This window comes from Rana temporaria, chromosome 2 (genome assembly GCF_905171775.1).
Source record: "Rana temporaria chromosome 2, aRanTem1.1, whole genome shotgun sequence".
Classification (NCBI taxonomy): domain Eukaryota; kingdom Metazoa; phylum Chordata; class Amphibia; order Anura; family Ranidae; genus Rana; species Rana temporaria.
This window is the reverse complement of record NC_053490.1, coordinates 127,520,900-127,548,380: the sequence shown is the minus strand read 5'-3', so window position 1 is coordinate 127,548,380 and position 27,481 is coordinate 127,520,900. Positions and strand designations below refer to the sequence as shown.

The following is a 27,481-nucleotide window of genomic DNA, read 5'->3' as shown; positions in this document are numbered from 1 at the left end:
GAAAATGAACATAAAAAAGAGCAAAAAATAATAAACGAGGATAGACTGATGTCCCTTAGAGAGAAGCTTAATTTATTATTGATGGACAAGGCGAAAGCCAAGCTGAATAGATGCAGAAGGGCGTACTATGAGTTTGGTAACAAACCCACCAAGATGCTAGCAAACGCGCTGAGAGATTCAAGAGCTAAAAAACACATAGAGAAAATAAAAACACAGGGAGACAATTTAGTGAACTCCTCACAATCAATTGCGAAAGCATTCAGAGAATATTACAAAGGATTGTACCAACTAAATAACCAACCATCAGCTGAGGAAAGACAGAAGAGAGAAGAGAATATGAAAGAATACCTAGAGAAGTCAGGGATGCCCAAAATTTCAAAGGAAAGTATAGAGAGTATGGAGACCCCGATTACATTAGAAGAATGTCAAGAGGCAATAAAGGAAATGAAACCAGGTAAATCACCAGGGCCGGATGGATACACGTTATTATATTACAAAACATTTCAAGATAAATTATTACCGAAATTCCTAGACGCCTTCAATTCACTGAAAGAAAGAGCCCAGATGAGACGAGAAACAGTAGAAGCCCATATAGCGGTCATCCCGAAAGAAGGAAAAGATCCGTCAATATGTGCGAGCTACCGACCGATATCTTTGCTGAATATAGATTTAAAAATATTCTCAAAGATAATCGCTAACAGACTAGTAAGATATATCCCCTCTCTTATACACACAGACCAGGTAGGGTTTGTCTCTGGAAGGGAAGGGAGAGAGAATACACATAGAGTGCTAAGTACCATCTACCTGGCCCAATTATATCATAAGCCAGTAGCACTTATTTCAACAGACGCGGAGAAAGCCTTCGACAGGGTGGACTGGATTTTTTTGAATGCAACATTGAAATTTATAGGCCTTGGGGTGGGCATGCAGAACTGGATTGCCAGCCTCTACTCGTGCCCTTCTGCTAGAGTGAAGGTAAATGAGGCTCTTTCGGACCCATTCTTAATTTGGAACGGGACTAGACAAGGGTGCCCGCTTTCTCCGATCATTTTTATCCTAACACTGGAGCCTCTACTGAGGACAATACGATCAAATCCAGATATAAGAGGTTTTCGGATCAAAGGAACTGAGTACAAAGTAGCAGCTTTCGCAGACGATCTGTTGTTCTCAGTGGTGGCTCCAGAATTATCATTGCCTCCCTTGATGAAGGAGATAAGGGAATTTGGAGCTCTCTCCAATTTCAAGGTTAATTACGGCAAATCAGAGGCGATGGGGATAGAAGTAAACAAACAAATAAAAGATCAACTAATAGCGAATTTCCCGTTTAAATGGTCGGATTCCCACATATTGTACTTAGGGACAAAAATATCAAAAAACCTAAACAGAATCTTTGAACTAAACTTTGCTCCGTTAGCAAGGCAAATTAAATCTGATTTTACGAGATGGGAAAGAGAGACTTACTCTTGGTTTGGGCGGATTAGCATTCTAAAAATGAATGTGTTACCAAGACTACTGTACCTATTCCAGACCCTGCCAGTAAAGATCCCTTTGAGCTTCCTTAAAGACCTAAGATCTAGGTTCGCGAAGTTCATATGGGCAGGAAAAACGGCGAGACTACGCAGGGAAATTTTAACATTACCAAAGGAGAGGGGAGGAGTGGGCTTCCCAGATCCAGTGGGATACTATGAGGCATCACATATGTTCAGGGTGGTTGAATGGTGCAACCGGGAAAATCAGAGACCATCGATGTCTCTAGAGCAAAAAATCACAAACATCCCCCTTGAAGGCATAGTCTGGATACAAGAAATAGAAATTCCAGGGGAGGTCAAGAAACACCCTACAGTAGGCGCAACTCTACGTGTCATGAAAAACTTCTTCAAGAAAAACAAGCTAGCGACATACCCAAGCCCATTGACCCCGGTACTAGGAAACCCTAAATTTCAAATAGGACTCTTAGACCCATACTTTAAGATAGTAAAACGGTTAGGCTGGAGTAGAGTAATACACTTTGAGGGAGATATCCCAAGGGCAAGAAGAGAGGAAAGGGAGGAGGCAATAACAAAAGAACTAGATGTAATGAGACAAAATCAACTAAAGACGGCTATTAAATCATTAAAACTAGGACCGCTCAGAGATCTTACGAGATTCGAGGAAATATGTTTGAAGGGAGAGGAGTTGAGACATGGTCTTTCAGTGATGTATAGCATCTGGGTGGAGATGGGAGCACCAAAGGACTTACCGTTCATACGTACCTGGGAAAGAGAGTTGGAGGTCGAGTTTTCAGAGAATCAGATAAAAAAGATTTTTGACTTCACACATAAAGCCTCATTGGCGACCAGATATCAAGAGGGAGGGTACAAAATCCTTACCAGATGGTATAAAACGCCTGTAGCATTAAACCGGATATTTCCGGAAGTTTCAAATAGATGTTGGCGATGTGGTAAGGAGGAGGGCACAATGCTACATGTTTTCTGGTCGTGTGTAAAGCTAAAAGACTTTTGGAAAATGGTCAGAGATACAGTTAAAGATATCTTGGAGGTGGATTTGGGAGATAGCCCGGCTACATACCTTTTGCTGGATATACCAATTTCGTTGGCCAGGTTCAAAAGGTCCCTGATCAGACACCTACTGGTGGCAGCAAGGGCATGTATCCCAATTTTATGGAAAAGTGTAAACACCCCAAATAAACAACAATGGTTAGGTAGAATATCGGAAATCCAACAGATGGAGAAACTTACCATGGGCATAAGAGAGCAAGAGGATAAGTACAGAATGACATGGACTCCCTATATAAGATATAGAGAGGGAGACCCGTGAAGGAAGGGGGAGGGGGGTGGGGGGGCACTGGCGACAACAACCTGGAGAGATTCGTTTCCTTTTTTTTTTTTTTTTTTTTTTTTTTTTCCCCGGGGGGGGGGGGGGGAAGGAGGGATGGGAGGTACATGTATGGGTTATTCAGGAACTATAGTTACTACTATAAACACTTACAGAAAGAATGTAAGAAAAAGAGAAGTGGAATGTTTTTAGTTATGTTGTAACATACAGAAGGCATATTTACGTGTAAATGAATTAACATGATGTGGATAACCTTGAAAAAAATGATAAAATAAAGAATTAAAAAAAAAATGTACTTGCCTGCTAATATACGGCGGCGTAGCCTAAAGCAGGCGGGCGTAAGGGCGCCAAATTCAAATGTCTTGGAGGGGGGTGTGTTGTATGGTAATGAGGCTTGACCTCACGTTTTTCACGTCTTCTCTTTAATGCGCATGCGCCGGGCGCCTACATTTCCCAGGGTGCTTTGCGGCCAAGTACGCCGCACGGGCCTATTGATTTCGACGTGGACGTAAACAACGTAAATCTCGATTCGCGGACGACTTACGCAAACTACGTAAAAAATTCGAATCTTGTGGCGGGAACGGCGGCCATACTTTAACATTGTTATTCCACCTAATAGATGGAATAACTTTAGGCCTGCTAATGCCTTACGGAAACGGCGTAAAACTACTGCGGCGGCCGGGCGTACGTTCGTGAATCGGTGTATCTCCTCATTTACATATTCTACGCCGACCGCAATGGAAGCGCCACCTAGCGGCCATCCGAAATATTGCAATCTAAGATAGGACGGCGCAAGCCGTCCTATCTTAGATATGTTTAAGCGTATCTCTGTTTGAGTATACGCTTAAACATAGGTTTACTACTGATAAGTCGGCCTAACTCTTACTGAATCTACCTAAAAGTGCCTACAAACTAGTAATGGCGGCGATCTGCGATTTTTATTGGGACTGCGACATTATGGCGGACACATCGGACACTTGACACATTTTTGGGACCATTCACATTTATACAGCGAACAGTGCTATACATATGCACTGACTACTGTGTAAATGTGACTGGCAGGGAAGGGGTTAACACTAGGGGCGAGAAAGGGGTTAAATGTGTGCCCTGCATAGTGTTTCTAACTGTGGGGGTGGGGGACTGACTGGGGGGTGAATGATCTGTGTCCCTATGTACAAGGGACACAGCATCGGTCTCCTCTCCCTGACAGGACGTGGATCTGTGTGTTTACACACACAGATCCACGTCCTTGTCTGTGTAACGGCCGATCATGGCAGCCTGGCGGACATCGCGGCCGCCAGGCGCGCGCATTGGCACTGTAGTGATGCAGCGGGCACCCCCCAGTGGTCAGAGGAGCCGAGGACGTCTATAGACGTCCTCACGGCAATTGAGAGCCACCTTGTGCCCGTCTTTTCACTATAGCAGGGATACCAAGTGGTTAAACAAAATGATGTGGAAAAATAGTTATCCATGGGCACTGTAAGAAGCCTGTTGGTGCGAGTGGGAGGAATAGTGCCCCATCATTGGTGTTAGTGGGAATAATAGTGCCCCATTGTTAGTGGGGGGAATAGTGACCCATCATTGGTGTTAGTGGGGGGAATAATGCTCCATCATTGGTGTCAGTAGGAGGAATAGTGCCCCATTGTTGGTGTCAATGGGAGGAATTATGTTCCATTGTTGGCTTCACTGAAAATTTATTAAAATGAGTATACAACCGCTTTAAGATACATATCTTGTTTTATATCGATCAAATCATGATTTAATTATTTTCAGTAATATGTTGGTTGCTGAACTGTAAGACATGGTCACCTCAAAATATTGATGCCTTTAGAATATTTGGCATTAAAGCTGGAATTTTGTGAACAAAAAAAAAAAAAAACAGCACTAGGGATGGAACTTCCCTTGAATGAAGAGTGGCCGTGTGCTTCTGTATTCAGTTGAAATCCAAATCCAGGTATTTGTGAGAACCAACAACTCTGTCAGAATCAGTATTAGGGTCCTTTCACACGGGCGGACAAACGGTCCATTTTTTACAAGTCCGTTTACCTATTTTTCTTCCGTCTGGCGGAACGGATCGGATGAATATGGACACACGGTCCGTATTCATCCGATTCCCCATAGGGGAGAGCGGAGGAAAGACAGGGCGGTCTCTGCACAGTGTGCGGGGACCGCCCTGTCTGCCGACAGCTCAGCTGGGATTTACGGATGATCCCCGCTGAGCAGACGGACACACACGGGGCCCTTACTCTGAAATAAATTGGACTCTATCCAGGAACCAAAAAACAGGCAAAGGTTCCTATTAGTACCTTTCATTTTGTGTCTCATTTATTGAACTGTTGTTGCACCATTTATTTATTTTCTTTCATTAAAACTATATTTACTGTAAGCATAATCTCTAAATGCATTAGTTAGAAAAAAAAAAGAATCCTTGCATCTATGAGGGCTATCATATTTTAGATTCCACACATTCCTGTTTGGATGTGACGGCAAATATCACAGTTGTTTCCAATTCTGCGTACACATGATAATTTTTCAGGTTGTAAAAAATTACGTTTTGTTTTTATGTCATTTAAAACGATTGTGTGTGGGCTTCAGAGCATTTTTCGGGTTCTGAAAAAGGCGAAAAAAATTATTCGAACATGCTCTTTTTTTTCACGACGTTTTTAACGTTGTCGTTTTTAAGGTTGTAAAAAATGGTCGTGTGCGGGCTTTAACAACGTGAAAAATCTGCGCATGCTCAGAAACAAGTTTATGAGATGGGAGCACTCGTTCTGGTAAAACTACCGTTCGTAATGGAGTAAGCACATTCATCACGCTGTAACAGACAGAAAAGTGCGAATCGTCTTTTACTAACAGGAAATCAGCTAAAGAAGCCCAAAGGGTGGCACCATCCGCATGGAACTTCTTCTTTATAGTGCTGTCGTACGTGTTGTACGTCTTCGCGCTTTGCTAGAGCATTCTTTTTTTTTCACGATCGTGTGTAGGCAAGGCCGTTTTAATGATCGGGTTGAAAAAAACATTTTTTTCTAGACCCTTAAAAACGTTGTTTTTTCTAGACCCTTAAAAGCGTTGTTTTTTCTAGACCCTTAAAAATATCGCATTAAACGTGTGAACAGTGCATGTTTACATTAAAACATGTGGGGGCGGCTATGGTTTGAGTGTGTGGTGGGTTATTTGCAGAGTTAACAGACCCTGGTGGCGATTACTCTCAATCTGATGGCACTTAGATTATTGTCCCACAAACTGGAAACATCTCTGCGTAGTGTTTGGCAGAGAAAGCAAACGTTGCTTTCTGGTGGCAGCAGCGAGATCTGAGACTGCTGTTGTCACACTCTTCCCTTTTTATATTTTATACATTTAAATAAAATACAGGAAGAAGAGTTTGTTAGAAGGAAATAAGCCCAGTAACTTTTTACTTTCTGTACACAGTGAATATATCAAGACTGCAGGCAGAATTGGCAGTGTTTCCAAACTGCAGTCCAGTTATTCTTCTTATTCCTTTAACAACATATGAAGAAAATGCAGCTAGGCTGTGTACTGATGTAGCTGCCACATTCAAGCAGAGAAAACTTTTTTGTGGGCACCCTGGAGGGGACCCACAGAAGATAAAGTGGACTTTATGCACTCATGGGCTTTATCGTGCTTAGACCCTGGGGCTAGAGAGGAGATTTCTAGCATGGGTTTGAACTCGCCTGAGCTATTCTGCTGGGAAGCTGTCAATGCCGAAAGCTAATCATTGGCAGCAGAAGCATTTGCTACCCTGCAGCCACATGTGTACACCGTGCCCCTTGCATAGGTGTGGCTGCTTGGCAGGGAATCCCTTTGCCACCTATAATTGGCTATTGACTTTGACAGCTTCCTAAAGGGATAGCTCGTGCTATGAGCCTGAGTTTATCCTAATCAGGAGATATATCCCATTTTGTTCTGATTACTGGATTAGACTGAGAGTGTGATTAAGTGGCTGATGCTAGGAACAGGAATTTCTGCCCACTGATACCTTGCACTTCCACTTATGTTAGGCCCCATACACACGATAGAATCCATCCGCTGAAAAATCCCAGCGAATGGGTTTCAGCGGATAGATCCTATGGTGTGTACACTCCAGCGGATCTGTTTCCGCGGATATTTATCCCCTGGAATGGATTTCCAGCGGATAAATATTTGATGACATGCTATCAAATCTATCCGCTGGAATCCATCCCAACGGATGGATCCGCTGGTCTGTACAGACTCACCGGATCCATCTGTCCGAAGGGATCCCCCGCATGCGTCGTAATGATTCGACGCATGCGTGGAATTCCTTATATGACAGCGTCGCGCACGTCGCCGCGTCATAATCGCGGCGACGGCGCGACACGTCATCGTCAGAGGATTTCGGCGCGGATTTCGATTCGATGGTGAGTACACTCCATCGGATGAAAAATCCGCGGAAATCCTCGAGAGGATTTATCCGTGGAAACGGTCCGCTGGACCGTTTCCGCGGATAAATCCTCCCGTGTGTATGGGGCCTTAGTATAAGGTTGCTAAGGGGTTGTAAAGGTTTGTTTTTTATTTTCTAAATAGGTTCCTTTAAGCTAGTGCATTGCTGGTTCACTTACCTTTTCCTTCGATTTCTCTTCTAAATCTTTTTTTTCTTTGTTTTCTTTGTCTGAATTTCTCACTTCCTGTTCCTCCTCAGTAAGGTGTTCAGTAAGCTGTTCTAAATGACTTTCCACCACTCGGATGATGGTGGAAAGCTTACTGAGGAGAAACAGGAAGTGGGAAATTCAAACAAAGAAAAAAAAACATTTAGAAGGGAAATCAAAAGAAAAGGTAAGTGAACCAACAATGCACTAGCTTAAAGGAACCAATTTAGAAAATAAAATACGAACCTTTACAACCCCTTTAAGCTGTGGTCTGTTTTTTAAAAAGAAAGTCCACTGTGTTAAAAAATAATAATAATCAGATCAACGTGTGTAATGAAGAAATAGGAAGTGCAGACAGGCATATAAAACAGTATGAACAAAAAATATGATCACAAATCCTATTTAATATGTCCTATTTAAAATGTTGGAAATTCCCATCCAAAAAAGGAAGCCAAAGTTCCACACAACCAAACAAATGTATGGCAAATATGACCAAATCACGGTGATACATAAACAAATAAAAGATATGAACAGGAACATGTTCACAGAGACAGAATCAATTCTTTGCTGACTAGAAACATGCCCACAAAGACACAATCAACACAACACTGACACACAACCATAAATTAAAGCGATATTAAAGTCAACGTTTTTTTTGCTGACTAAAATAAAAAAAACTATACTTACCTGCTCTGTGCAATAATAGCTCTTTTTGGTGGCCTCCACCCCACCAGCGTTCTCTGCTCCTCTTCTCTTCTAAGTGTGGATCATAGTTGCCAACATTTGAAAAAAAATTCCAGGGACACTTTGCAGCACAGCTATTAATTAATTACCACACTCACTTCCCCGAAGCTCCACCCACTCCCGCGATCGGTCCCCGGAGCTGAAGAACGAGGAGAGGTGTGTGTAAACACAGCTTCCCCGTTCTTCACTGTGAAGAACGGGGAACCTTTTATAGGGATACACAATCGATGACCCCGGAGAAAACTCTTGAAGCAATATTAATATAAGTCAGGTACATTTGTGACCGATACTTAAAAAAAAAAAGTGAATATTGGCCACACCAATAAAGCGGTTGATCCCTACTGAAAAAGGGACCTGGATATCCAGGACAGCCGGTATTAGGACAGGAGAATGGTGTTTATTGTCCTCCATACTGTCCCACTCTACATCACCACCAGACCCTGCTACCCGATTATATCATGGAATCAAAGGACACCCCAATTCACATAGCCAAAGGGTACTTTACCTTCTGTATCGAGTCATCTACTTTTTTTTTAAAGTTGGTTACAGGAAAAAAAAAAATAATTAAAAACAAGAACAAAAAAAAAGAAAAGAAAAAACCCACACAGAGTAAGATTTTTTTATTTTTTTGGTACTTATATAGCGCTGTCAATTTACACAGCGCTTTACATATACATTACAATGTACATTCCCATCAAGAATCCAAATCTGCGTTTCTGCTAGGACAATAGTAGCCCAGGCTCTGTGACAGGCAGCCCTTCCCAGTCACTATAGAAAGCACTAATAGCACAGCCCCCCCATGTCCCCACAGCCCGGTATCCCCAAGCCCCCCCTTACCTTATCAGAGTCCAGGTCCGGGTCCGCCTGGCACAGCCGGTACAGGAAGGATTTGGAGTCCCTTCACAGGGTCTGTCGGGTTGCCAAAAAGCACGTCCCCCCCACATTGAGCCGGACCCACTTAGACACCCCACCTCTCCCACGGAGCCGGTTCACAGCCTTACTCCGCAATGTCCCTCACTTCCCCGCAACCACTGACAGCCTCGGAAGTGTGCGCGTTTTAATAACCTCCCCCTTCTACAGGCTCGGGGGTCTTCCTGGCCACTCGCCGAAAGTTTCCGATCCGGGGGACTGTGCTCAGTGTTGCACCCAGCGGAAGTAAACAAAGGAAGGCGCCTAGTATAGATGTGAGGGCACCTCTGATTGGTTCAAGACCCGCCCCTGCCGAGACCCAGAAGCCGCTGTAGTGTCACAGTTTGGCCGCCACGTGAATTCCGGGGCATTGTACGATAGGCAGCAAACTGTGACAATACACCGCACCTGCCTTCCCCACTAGCCGGGACAAGTCCCGGAAGGCTAAATTAGCCGGGACTAGGTCCTATTTCACGGGACTGTCCTGTTAAAAACGGGACAGTTGGCAAGTATGCTTCCATGTGCTATAGGGCTGCCCATGCAGGCACACTCTTGAGCCAGTGTGGCTCTGCAATACCCCCTGCTCCCTCCTAAAGCCTGGTACACATCACTAGTCTTTTTTCGTTCAACACAGGGCATGTAGAATTAAAAAGACTGACAGCTCCGACTGGAGCTGCTGTACTAATGATCCGACCTTAGCGCAGCGATCTCCCCTGCTGTTCTTTTGTGTTCTGACAGGGGGACGGGCCCCCCACCAGAACATTCCGGTCAGTGCTCTCAACCATTGGCTAAGAGCACTGATCAGGAGCCCGTCGGCTGCTGGTTTTCCAGCATGCTCATCCGAAAGAAGCTGGCCAAACTGTCGGCCCGGTTGCCTTACACCAGCCGATGTCACCCGACATTCAGCCCATGTTTACTAGGCTTAACAGGATTTGACTGACAGCAGCAGGAGCCAATGGTCTGCTCTGAGTCTCCTGTGAGAAGAGTAAGTCAGTGGAGCAGTTCTGTGCCCTCTGCAGCATCGTGAGAGGAAGCTGGTAAGTGTTTAGGAGTGGAATAAATGTATATACTGTACAGGGTGTTCAGACAAATCAGTCAACCAAAAATATAAAAAAAAGGCCCATCTCTCAACCAAGGCCCACCTTGACTGGTCACTGTATGGGGCAGTGGAGTACACACAAAGATCACAGGTGAAGCCTCGAATAGGTAACTTCCTAATCCCCTTATTTGGATATGTATGTTTTTTTTTTTTAATCAAGAAAAGGTTTATTGAAGCAAAAAAGATAATCATACAGTACTGTAGGATGCGTACAAAAAAATAAAAACAGCTTACATGTGTTCACAACTGGGCGAATGCCCATCCAAATAAAACAATTAAGGATATACAGTAACATTAGTCCGTACAGTATTGCTTGTACATGGAACCAGCATCCTTGAGGACACCAACCTTACGTAATGGAGGTCAGCACCTCAATGCACTGGACTCCAGGCTCTATTCCGTCTTCCCAACTATCCCAACACACCCGCATCCCTCCACATATATCACCCCATGCCTCACGGCATAGGCACTCAATGGACCTGTTTTATGTGCCATTACCCTGTAACTCGTGAAAAGACAATGATCCAAGGATCCCTACCACACCACAACCTGTCGCACGAGACACACCTGGACATCTCACTACCTGTCCTGACACCAGCCCACCCTTGCCCAACCTTCAATTATCCCCTTACCCTTGCAGTAGTCTCTCCATGATCAATTGGGTGGGGCCCAATCCCGGTACATCCAACCAGGGTTGCCATAGTGAGTAAAACTTCTTAAGTGATTTCCTATGTTGATAAGTGATCTTTTCTCTTATTAGCAGGCTATTTACCATCTTTACCCATTGTCCCTCTGACGGTACTCTGGGGGTGATCCACAATCTAGCTATGGCCTTTCGTGCCACATACAGCAGCCTCAGTACGGCTGTATGACCATTAGGAGAGAGTGATGGTACCTCGAGGGCACCTAAAAGGCATATCACTGGGTCATGTGACAACGAAAAGCCATATGCCTGGGAAATAGTGGTAATGACATATTTCCAGTAGCGGAATAATTTCGGACACTTCCATAGCATGTGTAGTAAATCTCCCTCTTCCACATTACATTTGGGACAGATTGGGGAGTCTCGTATTCCCCATTTGTATAGTCGGGCGGGGGTTCTGTACACTCTATGGAGGAGGTACAAATGCGAGAGTCTATGTTGCGCTGAGACTGAGACCAAAGGAGCAGAGGTCACGCACATCTCCCATGTATCCCCGTCAATGGGGCCTAGATCAGTTTCCCACCCCTTCCTACATGGCAATTCGGACGCATCGTGAGTGACACTCAGCAGTCTGGAGTAGACTTGTGAAATCATGCCCTTTTTGTCCTTGTTGAAAAGCACATCACTATGGAGGGGGTGTCTCACTATACTTATAGGGAAAAGTCTGGCTTCTTTCTGGGCTGCATGCCGTAATTGAAGATATTTATAAAATTGAGTTCTGCCCAACCCAAACTCCTCTTGTAGATCTGTAAATGACTTAAGGATTAGACCATCAAACAGTTGTGTAATGTATTGGATCCCTGCATTGCCCCACGGCCTGAAGCCTTCGAGTTTAAGGAGCTCCCTGAAGTAAGAATTTTTCCAAATTGGGGTGAAAGGGCATACTCCTCTGACACCAAGACTGGACCGGACATATTTCCAGAGCGTATTGAGCAGTATCACCGTGGGTAATGTCTGGTCTAGATGCGTGAACCCCGCTTCTAGGTGTGACACCGCCGGGAGCGTTGACCCCTGCGGAATCAGCGGCGCACGTACCGGGTCCCCGTGGTCTATCTCCCCCCAATTTCCTACATGTTGGATTTGCGAAGCTATAAAATAATAACGAGCATGAGGGACCGCTAGACCACCTTGGTCCTTGGCAAGTTGTAGTGTACTAAGTTTTATGCGTGCAGTCTTACCACCCCATATCAGGTCCCTAAACTGAGCATCAATCTGAGAAAACCATCTATGTGGTATCCAGGTCGGGGCATTATGAAAAATGTATAAGAGTTGGGGGGCCCACACCATTTTGACAAGGTTTGCTCTGCCTGTGACAGATAGAGGGAGTTTTTTCCATGACGCACACTTCTGTCTGAATTTAAGTAACAGTGGTGTCAGATTCTTGGCCAGGTATTGGGTAGGATCGGGGGTGATTTGAATACCCAAATATTTAAATTCATTTACCACCACTATATCCCTGGCGCAGTTTGGGAGACTATTTGTCATGGGATCCAGTGGCATGAGTACCGACTTGTTCCAGTTGATGCTGAAGCCAGACAGATCCCCAAAATCGGCTATCAAAGACATCACATTACGCAAAGACTCCCGTGTATCACCTAAATATAATAGCGTGTCGTCTGCAAATAGAGAGATAACATCCCGCCCCGTTCCCCTGACAAAACCTGCGACCCCTGGAGACGCTCTCACGTGAATCGCCAGGGGCTCCAGTGCCAGGGCAAACAGCAGGGGCGACAGTGGGCACCCCTGCCGCGTGCCCCGATAGAGTCGAAACGACCCGGATACCTCCCCGTTGACTCTCATCCTCGCTGTTGGGGCGCTATACAACAATTGCACCCATTTCAAAAAAGAGGGTCCCACCCCAAACCGCTGCAGCGCCTCCCAAAGGTATGGCCATTCCACGCTATCGAATGCTTTGGCTGCATCGAGAGAGAGTATGGCCCTATTACCTGGATTGTCTACTGGGACCTGAATATTTAGGAACAGCCTACGTAGATTTTGTGCCGTGGATCTCGTGGGAATGAAGCCTGATTGGTCCCTATGCACCACATTGTGAATGCACTTGGACAGTCTGGTTGCCAGGACTCTAGCCAGAAGCTTGACATCGAATGTCAGGAGGGAAATGGGTCTGTATGAATCTGGGGAGAGCGGATCCTTCCCAGGCTTCAACAGAACTATAATCAGGGCCTCGTTCATAGATGGAGGCAGCACTCCAGTTTCAAAGGCCGTGTTATATATTTTCAAAAGGATGGGGATGATCTGTTCTGAATACCTGCAATAGACCTCTGATGGAAGGCCATCGGCTCCTGGCGCACGGCCATTGTGTGCCTGCGCCAGTGCCTCTAAGAGTTCCTCTCGGGTAAGGGGCGCATTAAGCATGGTAACCTCAGACTTAGAAAATGTCGGTAACCGACATTTGTCCAAGAATGAGTGTATTTGTTCCTTAGTGGGGCTAACCTTAGATGAATATACATTTTGGAAAAATTCCTTAAAGCATTCTAAGATGGATTGCGTGGAATGACACATCGCACCCCCCGCATCAGTAACCGCTGCAATATAGGAATGGGGCTGCTGTGACCTAGCTAGAATCGCCAGCATATGACCTGTGCTTTCCCCCTCTTCAAAATGCTTCTGCTGCAGAAAGAACCTCTTGTTCTCGGCTTTTCGAAAAGAGAGGTCCTTAAGCATGTTCTGTGAGGCTAACCATTTCCGCTTTGCGTTTTCGTCAGAGGGATCTGCCACATAGTCTGCCTCAGAGCGACTCGCTTCGTCTAACACCCGTGTCTCCCACTCCTTAGTGTCGGTTTTGATATGATTGATGATTTTAATAAATTGACCGCGCATATAGGCCTTAGCCGCATCCCACACAACTTGGATGTCAGCCGTTCCCAAATTATCCTTAAAAAAATCTGTTAAGAGTCGTGGCATTGGATCCTGATCTGGAATAAGGGACAACCAAAACGGATTGAGTTTCCATAGGCTCTTACCCCTCTGTACCCCTAGGCCTAAATCGACCGTGAACGGAGAGTGGTCTGAGGTGTGTCTCGGGTGATATGCAGAGTCTTTAACCATGGGGAGCAAGAGGACATTGCCAAAGCCCATATCTATCCTAGACAATCCTCCCACTGAAGCTGACCTACAGGAATACACTTTGGCATCTGGGTTACGGATCCTCCAGACATCCGTCAAACCCAACTCCCCCATCAATCTAGAAAATGGCGTGGGGCCCCTTCTCACATGTCCCCCTATCTCTATATTATGCTTCAGTTTGTCTTTCTCATATTCCATCAGGTTGTTGAAGTCCCCAAGGACCAACACTGGGATACCAGGAAGACAAGACATGAAATCAGCAAGTAGTTTCAATACAGTCGAGGAGAATGGTGGAGGAATGTACACTCCAGCCAACACGCACTTAATCCCATACAAAGAACAATATATGAAGACATATCTACCCTCAGGATCTATTTTAGTAGCCATATTTGAGTATTGGGTGCTTCGACGGATCAGGACACTCACTCCCCTCGAGTAGACCGTATGCGTGGAGTGGTATTGGTGGCAAAACTGCCCGGTCGCTAACCTCGGAGTGGAGCCCGAGGGGAAGTGAGTCTCCTGCAAACATACCACCTCAGCACCCAGTCTCTTGATTGTGCGCAGCACCTCCAACCGTTTCACGGAGCCATTCAGACCTCTTACATTCCAAGATAGGCATCTAGTTATATTAGACATTGTATTAGATTCATATTAGTGACAGGAGAATGTCCTCGTATAAGACCTAGGTAAATATCACTGTGATCAAGTGTAGCTAGCAAACCAGTAGTAAAACCAAGTCTTAGGTATAATGCGACAAAAAACATATAGGTAGGGCAACATTGCAGCAGCATGTGTGGGACAAACGGACAAATGTAAAAGCCTTGATTGGGCCTATCTCTCAAAATTAGGATTGGGAGGTACGTCGACAAAGGTGACCTGGAGCAGGAGAAGTTTCGGAACAGGCATGGTGGTACTCGAGATATATGGTTGTAAGTCAACAGCAGCACAGGTGTGTATTGGTAGTTACTGGTGAAGTTCATGTGGCAGTTCGTGGCGGGATTCCCTAGTATTGAAAATAGTTGTAGCATGGCCAAGATGGCCTGAATAACCACCGGTTGTGGTGTTGTATAGGGCTCAACATAGCCCTTGTGGGGGCAACAGTGGAAGCGCACCATAGTGTCTTTAAAAAGCTTCTCAACAGCCAACTATTAGCCCTTAGCAATCAAAGCGAACAAAAACCGCCTAGCAACGGATAGTGCGGAGGATGCTGCCTAAAACCCCGGATGACTTGGCAAGTCCTTTACTCAGTCTGCGGGACGTCTGCCCCTTGCTTCCCGGATCGATTGTTCTTCTCGATCTAACCATTGTGCGGCAGCAGACGGGGAATCGAAAAATTGTACAGAACCAAATACTTCCACTCGCAATCTGGCGGGGTATAACATCGCATATTTAAGCTCCAGGTTCCTCAGGCGGCGCTTAACATCCAGAAATTTGCCCCTTTTCTTTTGCAGTTCAGCCGAGAAGTCTGGGAATAGGGAGATTTTTGTGTTGTCTACTTTTAAGGCTGATGGATTAATTCTCGCGTTATGCAGGATAGCGTCTCTGTCCCGGTAGTGCAGGAGTTTAAACAAAAAAGGTCTCGGTGGTGCACCAGGTGGTAGGGGTCTGGATGGCACTCTATGGGCACGTTCAACCGAGAACATAGGGGAGAAAACTTCTCTCCCAAATGCAGTAACCAGCCATTTCTCAATAAATTCGACGGGGTTCTTCCCCTCTATTTTTTCCGGGAGGCCTATGGCCCTAATATTACTTCTCCTCATCCTGTTCTCTAATTCCTCTAATCTAGAGGAATGCTGGTCAATCAAGTGATTATTATATGCGAGATCCCTCTGCATGGGCCCCAGGTCATCCTCGATGGTGCTCACCCTCTCTTCCAGTGCGGAGGTTCTTTCCCTCATCTTTTGGGCATCCTGCCTGAGAAAAGAGATCTCGGACTTCATACCCTTAACTTCCGTGGTTAGGGCAGTTATAGACAGATTGCATGAGGTCACTGCCGCAAATATGTCCCGCAGGGTAGGTTCCCCCTCCGTTGTAGGACTCACTGGGGATTGGGGCCTACTGGACTCGGGGTTAGGAGTACTCACTGTGGCCCACACGAGTCCCGCCTGTACCGGGTCTTCTAGCGGTACGGTGTCATCCGCTTCGGATCCACCACCTGGAGAGCCCTCCGGTGTGCTTGGTGTGGCCACCTGATCCTTTGGCTGGGACTTGGAGAACAGTTTTTCCGCCGCCTCTCGTTGTTTCTCCTTTGCTGTGCGGCCTGCATGTGCGCCATTTTGGAACATGTGCTCCGCCGGTCTATTCACCAGCTGCTTCTTGCTGAGCGACATCGCGGGACCGGAGCGCCGAGAAAGGTATGCCCGTGCTCACGGGATAGCGAGGGGCACGAAAATGTGCTTTTGGTCGGTGTGTGGTTTCTTCCTCAGGATGATAGCTAGGATACACGGCGGAGCTCACTTCGATCGCGTCCGGCTACATCCGCTGCCTGGCCACGCCCCTCTTGGATATGTATGTTCACAGAGTAATGGTAGTCAAACAAAGAAAGACAGCAGACTACACAATCGAGGTGAATAGAAGAATCCTCCACACTGAGACATTGTATTCTAACAGAGTTCTCATCCAATTTCCCAGGGTCTAATCAAATTTTTTTTCCAACAATCCTGTTTGACAGAAGTTGTAGCTGGCCAGCAAAGATCTGTCCTAGGTTGCTAATTAGGGATGCGCTTCGAGTTCCAGACCCCTGAAGGGTCTGGAATGAATATTTGGGGGGAACCCCACGTAATTTTTTTTTAATTGACGGCGGGGGTTCCCCTTAATATCCATACCAGATCTGAAGGGCATGGTAATAAAATTTGGGGGGACCCCCACGCTTTTTTTTTATTTTTTATGAATGAATCCTCTCTGAATTGCCAGAGCCGACACTTCATTATAGCCGCAAGTCAGTTTTAAATGTCTTTTTTTCTTTCAGAAATGACACTTTGTGCAGGGACAGTTCTAAGTACGGGAAACATGTGCTATTTCACATGCTAACTTTACACCCCCCTAGGTACGAAATTTAAAGGAATATTTCACTTTTATTGTTTCACTTTTAGCATTATTAAATTCACTGCTCCTGAAAAAACGTCCATTTTTAAAACTTTTTTTGCATTGATACATGTCCCCTGGGGCAGGACCCAGGTCTCCAAACACTTTTTAGGACAATAACTTGCAAATTAGCCTTTAAAATTAGCACTTTAGATTTCAAACGTTCGAGTCCCATAGACTTTAATAGGGTTCTAAAGTTCAAACGAACGTTTAGTGTGTTCGCAAGTTCTGGTGCGAACCGAACAGGGGGGGTGTTCGGCTCATCCCTATTGCTAATATGACTTACATGCATATAAAGCTAGAACTGCTAATAACCTTAATACAATTCATATGCTTACATGTGAGAGATAAAAGCAGAGTTATTTACTGTGACTTTATATATGGATGTCATATAACAGTTGTATATTGTGTTCACAGAAGCAAAAAGAGAGAATATGCCTTTCAAGATTTGTTGTGTGACTGTAAGGTAAGCTCAAGACCCATCAGAATTGAAACCAGAAAGCATAGAGTTAAGCTTTTGTGACTCAGGAGTCTTGGCCAATCACAGCCAATCTCACATTGAGCGGGAGTCCTGGCCAATCACAGCCAGCCTTACACTCATTCTGTCTGGAAAGTTCCCAAGCAGAGCTTCTAGAACTCATTACACCAGAGAGAGAAAATTTGGACCGACACACATCCACTCAGAGTTCAGTTTTATGGAAGCAAGTGGCCAAAATAGGCATTTAATACAGTTACAGAATATATGTTCTTATTGTTAATAGTGTGATTAGAACTGTATACTGAACTAGTTATGTGTATTCTTATAGTTCCACCAAAGTTCAAACCTCAAACCTCAAACATCATAGCAAATGTTCAAACGTGCTATCAAACAAGCAAACATACGTGCTATCAAACTGTAATAGCAAACGTGCTATCAAACTGCAATAGCAAGCATGCTATCAAACTGCGAGTAATACTATTGATTAAGCCTCAGAGAGATCATAAAGTGTTTAAATAACTTAAAGTGAGAGTACAGATACTGAAGAAAGAAATATATCTACCATTTTATGTAGAATGACAAGATTGAACAGTTGAACCGCCATTTGTTATACTTTATTCAACACGCGTTTGTACTTGGACTGTCTGCTGCGAAATTGTCAGTGTTACATATGAAGAAAAGCTGAAGTTAATAAAGAAGTTATCTCAAGAGTTTGGTGTGCTCTTTAAACCTACTGCTTCCATAGAATGGTGCTAGAGGAATTATAGAGTAACAGATAGTCTTGTGTGGACTAAAAGATCAGAGAAATCAAAATTCTTCTAATGCCACAGTGCATAAAGGCACTTCATAGTCCGCTTCACTCACGGGGGGAACCAGGCTGACATCCCCCCCAATGTGTGGCACCCCCTGTTGGTATGCCACTGGTGGCTGCAAATATTGGGGTGTCTTTAACAATTAATTAACACCTGCACACATCTCGTAAGGGCAGCACTTTCATGTGCAGTGCAGGAAGTGCGTAGAAATCACAGTTTTCCTGCACCACGTTGGTGCTAAGTCATGATCATTAGAATATAGGGCCAAAACAATCATACAACCTAGGAGGCCAAGCTGATGCTCATAGAACATTCACACTGGGGTGGTGCTCACGTTAAAAGTCAGCAGTAGAGCCTCATCCAGAGGTGGAGGCTTTGACACCCAAAACAATGAGGCAGTGTGCCATCAGACGATAATATTATGGCAGTAAAAGCAGCCTGAAAAAAAACCAGGAGGGCAGAAAGCTGCACCTTGAGAACTAGCAGAACTAATATTATAAAACATCCAGTGATCGATACAACTTTTCACTGCAATAGCCAGTAAGTGAAGAAATTAAGAAACTGCTTTTATTTATTAAGGGGTGCTACTGGCGAGTAACCAGAGGTGTAAAACAACTCCATTTATTTATTCCTCTGATTTTATAGCAAGGTGTGTTGACAGTTCTAATTATTTACCATTTCAGCCCTCTAAGTAAATTTAGCAATACTAGAATAAAAAAACAGACTGACTCAGCAAGACATGCTTCATTGTGCAATTTAAATGCCACTCAATGTTCATACACCCTGTTGACAAATTCATTTAAAAATGCATCAGTTATATGTCAAGTGAGGTTGCTGTGTTGTAAATCAGCAGTGAAACTGAGCAATTTTGAGCATTAAAAGAAAAGTACATTTTTGTTTACTGACCTTCCAAAATTGCTATGCCTAGATTATATTTGGTAGTACCGTATATACTCGAGTATAAGCCAAGTTTTTCAGCCCTTTTTTTAAGGCTGAATATACCCCCCTCGACTTATACTCGTGTCAGTGTACCTGAAATTCTTGACAGGCTGCGGAAGTCCATTGTTTAAAAGTCGCAGTCTCCTCCTGGTCCCCTAGGCGTTTCCCAGCAGACACAGGACTCATCCTCGGACTCAGTTTCCCAGCAGACACTGTGTTTAGTGTTCCGCCAATCACGGACGTCCTCTTGTCCGAGGATGAAAGGACGTCCATGATTGGCAGAACACTGAACACAGTGTCTGCTGTTAACTGAGTCCGAGGATGAGATAGACGGAACAGTGTCTGCTAGGAAACGCCTATCACGGAAGGGATCAGGAGGAGACCGTGACTTTTAAACAATGAATGGACGCCCGCAGCCTGTCAAGAATTTCAGGTACACTGACTTGGGCACAGTGGGGCTGCAATGGGCACAGTGAGGTTGCAATGGGCACAGTGAGGTTGGGCACAATCAGGTTGCAATGGGCACAGTGAGGTTGGGCACAGTCAGGTTGCAATGGTCACAGTCAGGTTGCAATGGGCACAGTGAGGTTGGGCACAGTCAGGTTGCAATGGTCACAGTGAGGTTGCAATGGGCACAGTGAGGCGTGCAAATGGGCACAGTGAAGCTACAAATGGGCATTGTTGACCCTCTTACAGTAGCTGCTGCATTCTCACCCTAGGCTTATACTCGAGTCAATACGTTTTCCCATTTTTTTGTGGTAAAATTCGGTACCTCGGCTTATACTCGGGTTGGCTTATACGTGAGTATATACAGTAATTGTTACATTTATCCAAACATTGCTCAGCAAAAACAGCAAAAACATGCTACAATAGCCAATAGACTACTTCATGTAGCAGCCATTCTTGCTTGCTAACAGATTCATGACTAGTCACTTTAGGGTCATGTTGTCACTTACCCTTTCTTGTCTCCTAGAAGAAAAGTTCCCAGCTCTTCCGTGATCAGGAGATAATGAGGGAGGTGGTTGCGAAACGACCTAGAAAATAAATATTGAAGCATCAGCAATGAAGCTGGATTCCTCCATAATCATTTCAGATATGAGACCTGATGATATTTAAAGCAGAACTTCACTCTATAACTCAACATTGACTGTTTTTAATCCATATGTTTCTAGCAATAGTAAATAGATAGAAAAGTATTTACATTTCTTCAGTTTATTCCTGGTTTCCAGGCCTAGGCAAATTATGTCATACATCCCGAGAGCCTGCAGATGGAATCCAGGAATTAAATGCTACATGATTCATCTGCCCTTACTCAAGGTAGTCTTGGCCAGAAATTCGAAGGGGTGTTATTCTTTTTTGCTTAAATATATTTTTATAGATTTTTTTTTTCTTTATACAGTATAAACTTATACAAAAAATGTAAAAGCGATTTCTCAGCAGAATAAAGCATGGAGACATGGATGGATGGGTGAGTTTGCTTTGAATATTAAAAATTAAGTGAATACAGTAAAACCTTGGTTTGAGAGCGTTTTGTAAGACAAGCAAAATGTTTTAATACATTTTACCTTGATATACAAGCAATGTCTTGATATAAGAGTAGTGTCATGTCACAACTGAGTATAAAAAAGAAGAGAGGAGCCTCTAAATGTAGCAATATGGTTACATTTAACCCCCCTGGCGGTATTGCCGAGTCTGGCTCGGAGTAAGATTTCTGTACCAAAAAGCGGTATCCCCGAGCCAGACTCGGGCTCGCCTCGCAGCAGCCACAGACAAAGTTACTTACCTTGTCCCTGGATCCTGCGATGCATCCCCGCTGTGTGAGCGAGCGGCGTCCTCGCTCGATTCACACAGTGTCCCTGTGTGCCGCCGATCTCCGTTCCCTGCGACGTTGCGACGTTACGACGCACGGGGGCGGAGATCGGCGCCAAATTCAAAAAAGTAAATAAACACATTACATACAGTATATTGTAATCTTATAGATTACAGTACTGTATGTAAAAAATACACCCCCCCCCCCTTGTCCCTAGTGGTCTGCCCAGTGTCCTACATGTACTTTTATATTATAAAAACTGTTCTTTCTGCCTGCAAACTGTAGATTGTCCATAGCAACCAAAAGTGTCCCTTTATGTCAAAAGTGGTTTTAGAGCAGCTAGAAAACAGCGATAATAAATTATAATCACTTGCAGAATTGTGCGATAGCGATTTGTGGGGAAATTCTTCATAAAAAAATAAAAGTAATGACAGCGACAATTCTGCAACTGAGCAAATTTCAGTGATTTTGAGTTGATTACATTATTGAATAATTTTTATTATATTTATATTATAATTTATTATTTTGTTTTTCAAACTTTTTCATACCCGGGATGTCTACTAGATTCTTGTTTGGACAGATTTAAGTGAGTTATTCCTATGGATTACAGGTCTACAATGTAAAACACCAAATTTCCTTCCAAAATAATGGTACCGCTTTCAGCACCTAAAATCTGAAATAATCTTTTTCATCGGATGAACCGATCGTGTGTACGTGGCATTAGAGGTGCCTCTCTTCTCTTTTATACCCTGTAAAAAAAATGCTTTGATATACAAGTTCTTTGGATTACAAGCATATTTCTGGAATAAATTCTGCTCGAAAACCAAGGTTTTACTATAGAGTTTTTGGTTTGTGGTGCTCAGATGTAGTGTGGTACCGCTTTAAAGCAGACATATAGATAAATATAACATACTAACCCAGTTATGTATTTATTAACCACTTGCCGCCCACCCACATTACATTTACTAGCTGGGCTGTCTGATAGGAGTGCTTGAATTAGAATTCTGGCTGAACTAGAAGTGATTGTGTTGCAGCCTTATTGGGTCGGGTTAGTTGGCACTGCCTGCTGAATGCAACAGGGTAAAATACTGTATCATTTTTGCTGTCTGGTACGTGTATAACCCTATTTGGCTGCCTCCAGCCACTCGCTGGTATAATCAATGGGTATTTTTCTGTTCTTACAGTTTTTAAATAAATATGGAGAAATATTCAGAAATGTGCATTGAAGAATCTTAGGCTAGGTTCACACATGGCCGGCTGCGATTTGCAGTCCGGTGTGGTTTTGTTCACCAGGAGTACATTTTTACTTGAATTCGCAACAAAACCAGACCCAAAATTGCACAGGACCCTTTTCAGAAATGGACCGCAGCCGCCCCGGACATGTGTGAACTGGCTCCATCGAAAGTGGTCCAGTTCACATGAATGTGGCTAAAAATGCATCCGATTCGCATATATGTGACCCAAGCCTTAGTAACAATTAAAAAAAATTGTCCATACATACACTTTAACCAAAATTACTTTACAGCCCAACTAAACTTTCAATTTAAACCCGGTAAATATATTCCAGGTGCATTATAACAAAAGGTGTTCATTGTCTTATGATTTATTTTCTTTCTAAAGCCTAGTACACATGATCAGAAAATCAAACTAAAAATACCGCTTTCAAATCGATCGAGAGACGATCACGACAGTTCATTCGAAATTATCCGAAGGGACAAACACAACATTTTATACCAGATCGTTCGATTTTCATTTAATCAGTACAGTTTTCATCAGAAAAAAATCGGAACAGTGCTCGGAAACGAAAGAATATATATCAATATAATACAATACATTACATCCCTTCCAAAATTGTATTCTGTCGTATGAGAATTGTCAGCAGCATTTCTATTTATTATACAAAAAAAGAAGATTGACAATCAGATATTCTCATTGTGTATTTGAGGCTTAAAGTGGATGTAAACCCACTCTAATCCTTTCTAAACTACTGCCATTGTGGTTATCTATAAGGATATATATGCCTCCTGCATGTATCCTTACCTGTCAAATGTCTGCGATCTGTCTGTTATCAGACCCGAAAAACTGCAGATTCTGTGGGTGGGTCTGTTGTCTGGAGCTCAGTGGGTGGAGTCGTGATGTCAGTAGACTCCCCGCCCACCTCCACACTCCCCTTGCCAACATGCTTTTTCTCCTGTGTATTTCTTACACTGAACTTCTGCTATGATCACTAACATCCAGTCAAAACACAGAAAAGTCACCACATGACTTCAGAATGCCCAATCGTGCTAATGGGGGGGGAGTAGCCAATATTGGGAGAGCTGGAAAAAAAGGAGGAAGGGATGTGAGGTACAAAGAATGCCTCTCTCAGACTCGTGCATGAGATATTTAAATCACCTTTCACTCACAGCAAGAGGACTGCTCAGAGCTGGATTAATTATTTGTGGGAAGACTGGGCAACGATGACATGAAATCCTATACTGTACAAGGTGCAAGCCTTAATAAAAAAAATGGGGGTTTACATCCACTTTAGGAAGCTATAGCCTGAGAGGAAATGCCTGTTCCCTGTCAGTAGCTACAAAGCAGGACACTACATTCTGAGCACAAGCAGGGATCTCTTTGCAGAGGTCAGACCAGCCTTCTACTCAGTCGAGCCAGAGCTCTCCAATCAGCAGGGAGCCCAATTTTGTTAATTGCAGAGCAATAGGGTTGATTTAGGGCTCATGCACATGGCTATATCTGGCTATAGAGCATCAATTCTGGCATACACTTTCCCACCATGAAGCCTACAGGTGCTTAATACAGCCATCTATAGAAGTTAAAGGATGTACTGGGATATTTGCATAAATATGCATAGGGACTTTAAACTCCTGATGCAGAATTTTGCATGTAGAGTTGCACACCTGTACATATACGTGTGCTTATACAAGCACCTGCAAATACTAGCTTATTGCTGGGTACAGCTATTGACTTCTACAGGCACTTGTATGCAGCAACTGTGGGCCCATTGCAAACGCACCGGAATTCGTGCTATACAACTAGAGAAAGCCATTGGCATGAGTCCTTCCACTTTTTGTTTTATACACCTGGAATGTATATAGCTGATAACTAAAAGTTCAATTGGGCTTTAATTTGCATACTACTCTGAAACGCCTGCAGAAGACTCTGCCTGTAGTAATAGGTGTGAAGGTGTACATAAGCATGGATATAATTAAGCACACTGCCTCTACCTTGGTTTTACGGTTAGTAAATGTAGTCAGTATAAAGAGGCTTTGAAACTCTGAAGCCTCGTACACACGTCCGAGGAACTCGACGGGCGAAACACATCATTTTGCTCGTCGAGTTCCTTGTGAAGCCGCAGAGGATCTCGGCGAGCCAAATTTTCCCATTCCCGTCGAGGAAAAAGAAGACATGCTTTCTTTTTGGCCCGACGAGATCCTCGACGGTTTCCTTGTCGAAAAGTGTACACACGACCGGTTTACTCGGCAAAAAAAAAAAAAACAGCAAGCTTCTTGCTGGTTTTTGCCGAGAAACTCGGTCGTGTGTACGAGGCCTGAGACTCTTAATTAAAACCAGAGAAGAAACTTGGTACACAAATTGGACTTGTTCCCAGTACCAATGGTTTAGTGGTTAGCACTACTAGGCAAGACCGGAGTTTTTACACTTTGAATCCCAATCAGGACATTACCTGCATGGAGTATGCATGTTGCGCAGCCTAACCCCAGAGCTCAAGCACATGTGTGTGAGTATATATATATGTATATATATATATATATATATATATATATATATATATATATATATATATACATATATATATATATACATATATACACATATATATATATATATATATATACATATATATATATATACATATATATATATACACACATATATATATATATATATATATATATATATATATATATATATATATATATATATATATATTTATTTATTTACAATTTATTTTAGGTTTGTGGGGCTTTGGTGAAATATGTGAAATATCAGGGGTCTGAAACAGATTCCTGCTGTCTCACTTTTGAGACAGAGAAAGGAAATGAGGACAAAGATTCCCTTGCAGCCTCAGCTGTACTGGACAGTTAATGAATGGGAAGTGCACTGTACAGAGCTTCCTGTTCATTACCCAAACTGAAAGCATAGTAAACATAGCATTTACTATGCTTCAGGTATGAATGGATGCAGTGAGTGATCGGTACTTATTGGTCAATTGGCTCTAATATGTATTCTTGAGGGAACTTAAAATGTAACTTCTTGAAGGTTGGGACTGAGGTGAATGTAAAGTAAGCAAAGCACTACGTAAAATTGTTGGTGTTATAAAAACTTTTATAATAATGCTGGCAAAAACTCATAAAAACTTTTTTTTTCTTTCATGCGCCCAGTAAGAATATTTATTTTCTCTTGATCATGATAATGAGTAGAGATTGTTTGTAATGATCCTTGACCCTTGATGATAAAGAAGGTTGAAAATTGTTCTTAATTATACTGTACAGTACATTGTACACGCCTACACAGGAGCCTACACTGTTGTATAATATGTTGTAGGCGTGAACAAAAACCATGTTATTTCACATGACACGATTAGACATAGGAACCTGACCCATTTTCTTTCAAAGAGTTTTCTCTAACTACTAGTGTTTCCTACTTGCTAAACGAGTTTACCGAGCCAAGCAATTCAGTATCAATCATCTGTTGAGGTAGGTATTCGCAGAATTTAACTGATAATACCAAACCAAACATATCTTAAAAGACAAGAGTCAGGTGGAATCAAAGACCTTCCCAGATAGCAAGCACTTGATTTGCAAGTTTGAAAATGACTTGCCAAGCTATTGCTAGACTTGCCAGGCTTCACAAGTTTGTTGCACAATTGCAGCAAGTCCGCATTGCATGGCTCCAGATTACTTTTGCAAACATTCTGCAAATCTGCTGCAAGTCCTTGTTCAGTTATGTTGTGTAAAAGTCATCCCACCACAGGGGTCACTGTGGCAGAATTTTCATGCTGTAGACTTGCAGAGCTCTTGCTGTAGACTCACCACTGCAACTTTTCTCTTGCTAGAGACTTGCCACCAGTGGCAGCTGGTGCTTAATATTTTGGGGGGCAGCAAACACTAAGCGCTTGCTCCCCCGGCACTTGCTTGCACACATTACCCCCATCCCCCCGTCGCTAGCTCCCACTATCCCCCCCCCCGACGTTCGATCCATGGCCTTACCTTATGCATTGGTAGAGGTGCGGAGAGTTGGTTGCTAAGAGAAGAGTCAGGGCCATTGGTTCTCCTCCTGGCCAAACAGGAGGTGGGTCCTGAGACCCGATTGGCCAGGAGTCCTAAGAATCCCTGGGCAGTCAGGTATCAGGACTCGCTTCCTGATTGGCCAGGAAGAGAAGCAGTAAGACATTAGCGAGTGTTAATTCTCTAATGTCACACAAGTGGGAGGGCTCGGGGCGCAGTGCTCTGCCCCCCGAGCCCACCCTTTTAAACCAATTAATCATGTGCTTCTAAAAAATAAAAAATACCCACACTGAAATCCATGCATCTGGCGCCCCGGAAGGGAAGATTAGGGGCCAGGCGCCCCTGCGCCCCGAATGGGCAGGCCGCAACTGGTTGCCAAGCAAATTTTCTACAAATTGGAAAGGTTTTAACTAGAACTTGTGCTCCAAGTGCTCTGCAAGTGTACAACTTGTCAGTGAAGATGTGCAGCAAGTTACCAGACTTACAATTCAACACTGAGGCCCCGTACACACGAGAGGATCCATCCGCTGGAATTGATCCGCGGACCGGCTCCAGCGGATAGATCCCCTGGTGTGTACAATCCAGCGGATCTGTTTCCGCGGATTTTTATCCCCTGGGATGGATTTCAAGCGGATAAAAATTTGAAGACATGCTTTAAAATCTATCCGCTTGAATCCATCCCAACGGATTGATCCGCTGGTCTGTACAGACTCACCGGATCAATCCGTCCGAATGGATCCCCCGCATGCGTCGTAATGATTCGACGCATGCGTGGAATTCCTTGTATGACAGCGTCGCGCACGTCGCCGCGTCATCATCGCGGCGACGGCGCGTCACATCATCGCGATGGGATTTCGGCGCGGATTTCGATCCTATGGTGAGTACACTCCATCGGATCCAAATCCGCGGAAATCTTCGAGAGGATTTATCCGCGGAAACGGTCCGTTGGACCGTATCCGCGGATAAATCCTCTCGTGTGTACTAGGCCTGACACAAATTTGTGACACGCTATCATTGCTATATGGGTAGAAATTTTGTGACACTAATGCACTTAGTCAGGGATGGATTAATAGCAACTGATGCCCCAAGCACAACCTGATAATGGTG

At 43.9% G+C, this 27,481-nt stretch overlaps 1 protein-coding gene across 1 annotated transcript in view; it reads right to left on the bottom strand.

Annotated features, from left to right (window-relative positions):
• STAT6 (signal transducer and activator of transcription 6) overlaps positions 1-27,481 on the bottom strand; it is a 318,642-nt gene that overhangs the window by 190,726 nt on the left and 100,435 nt on the right. The window contains exon 2 of the mRNA XM_040340948.1: positions 20,272-20,349. The gene's annotated coding sequence lies outside the window, so the exon portion shown is untranslated. The remainder of the gene's footprint in view (positions 1-20,271; positions 20,350-27,481) is intronic.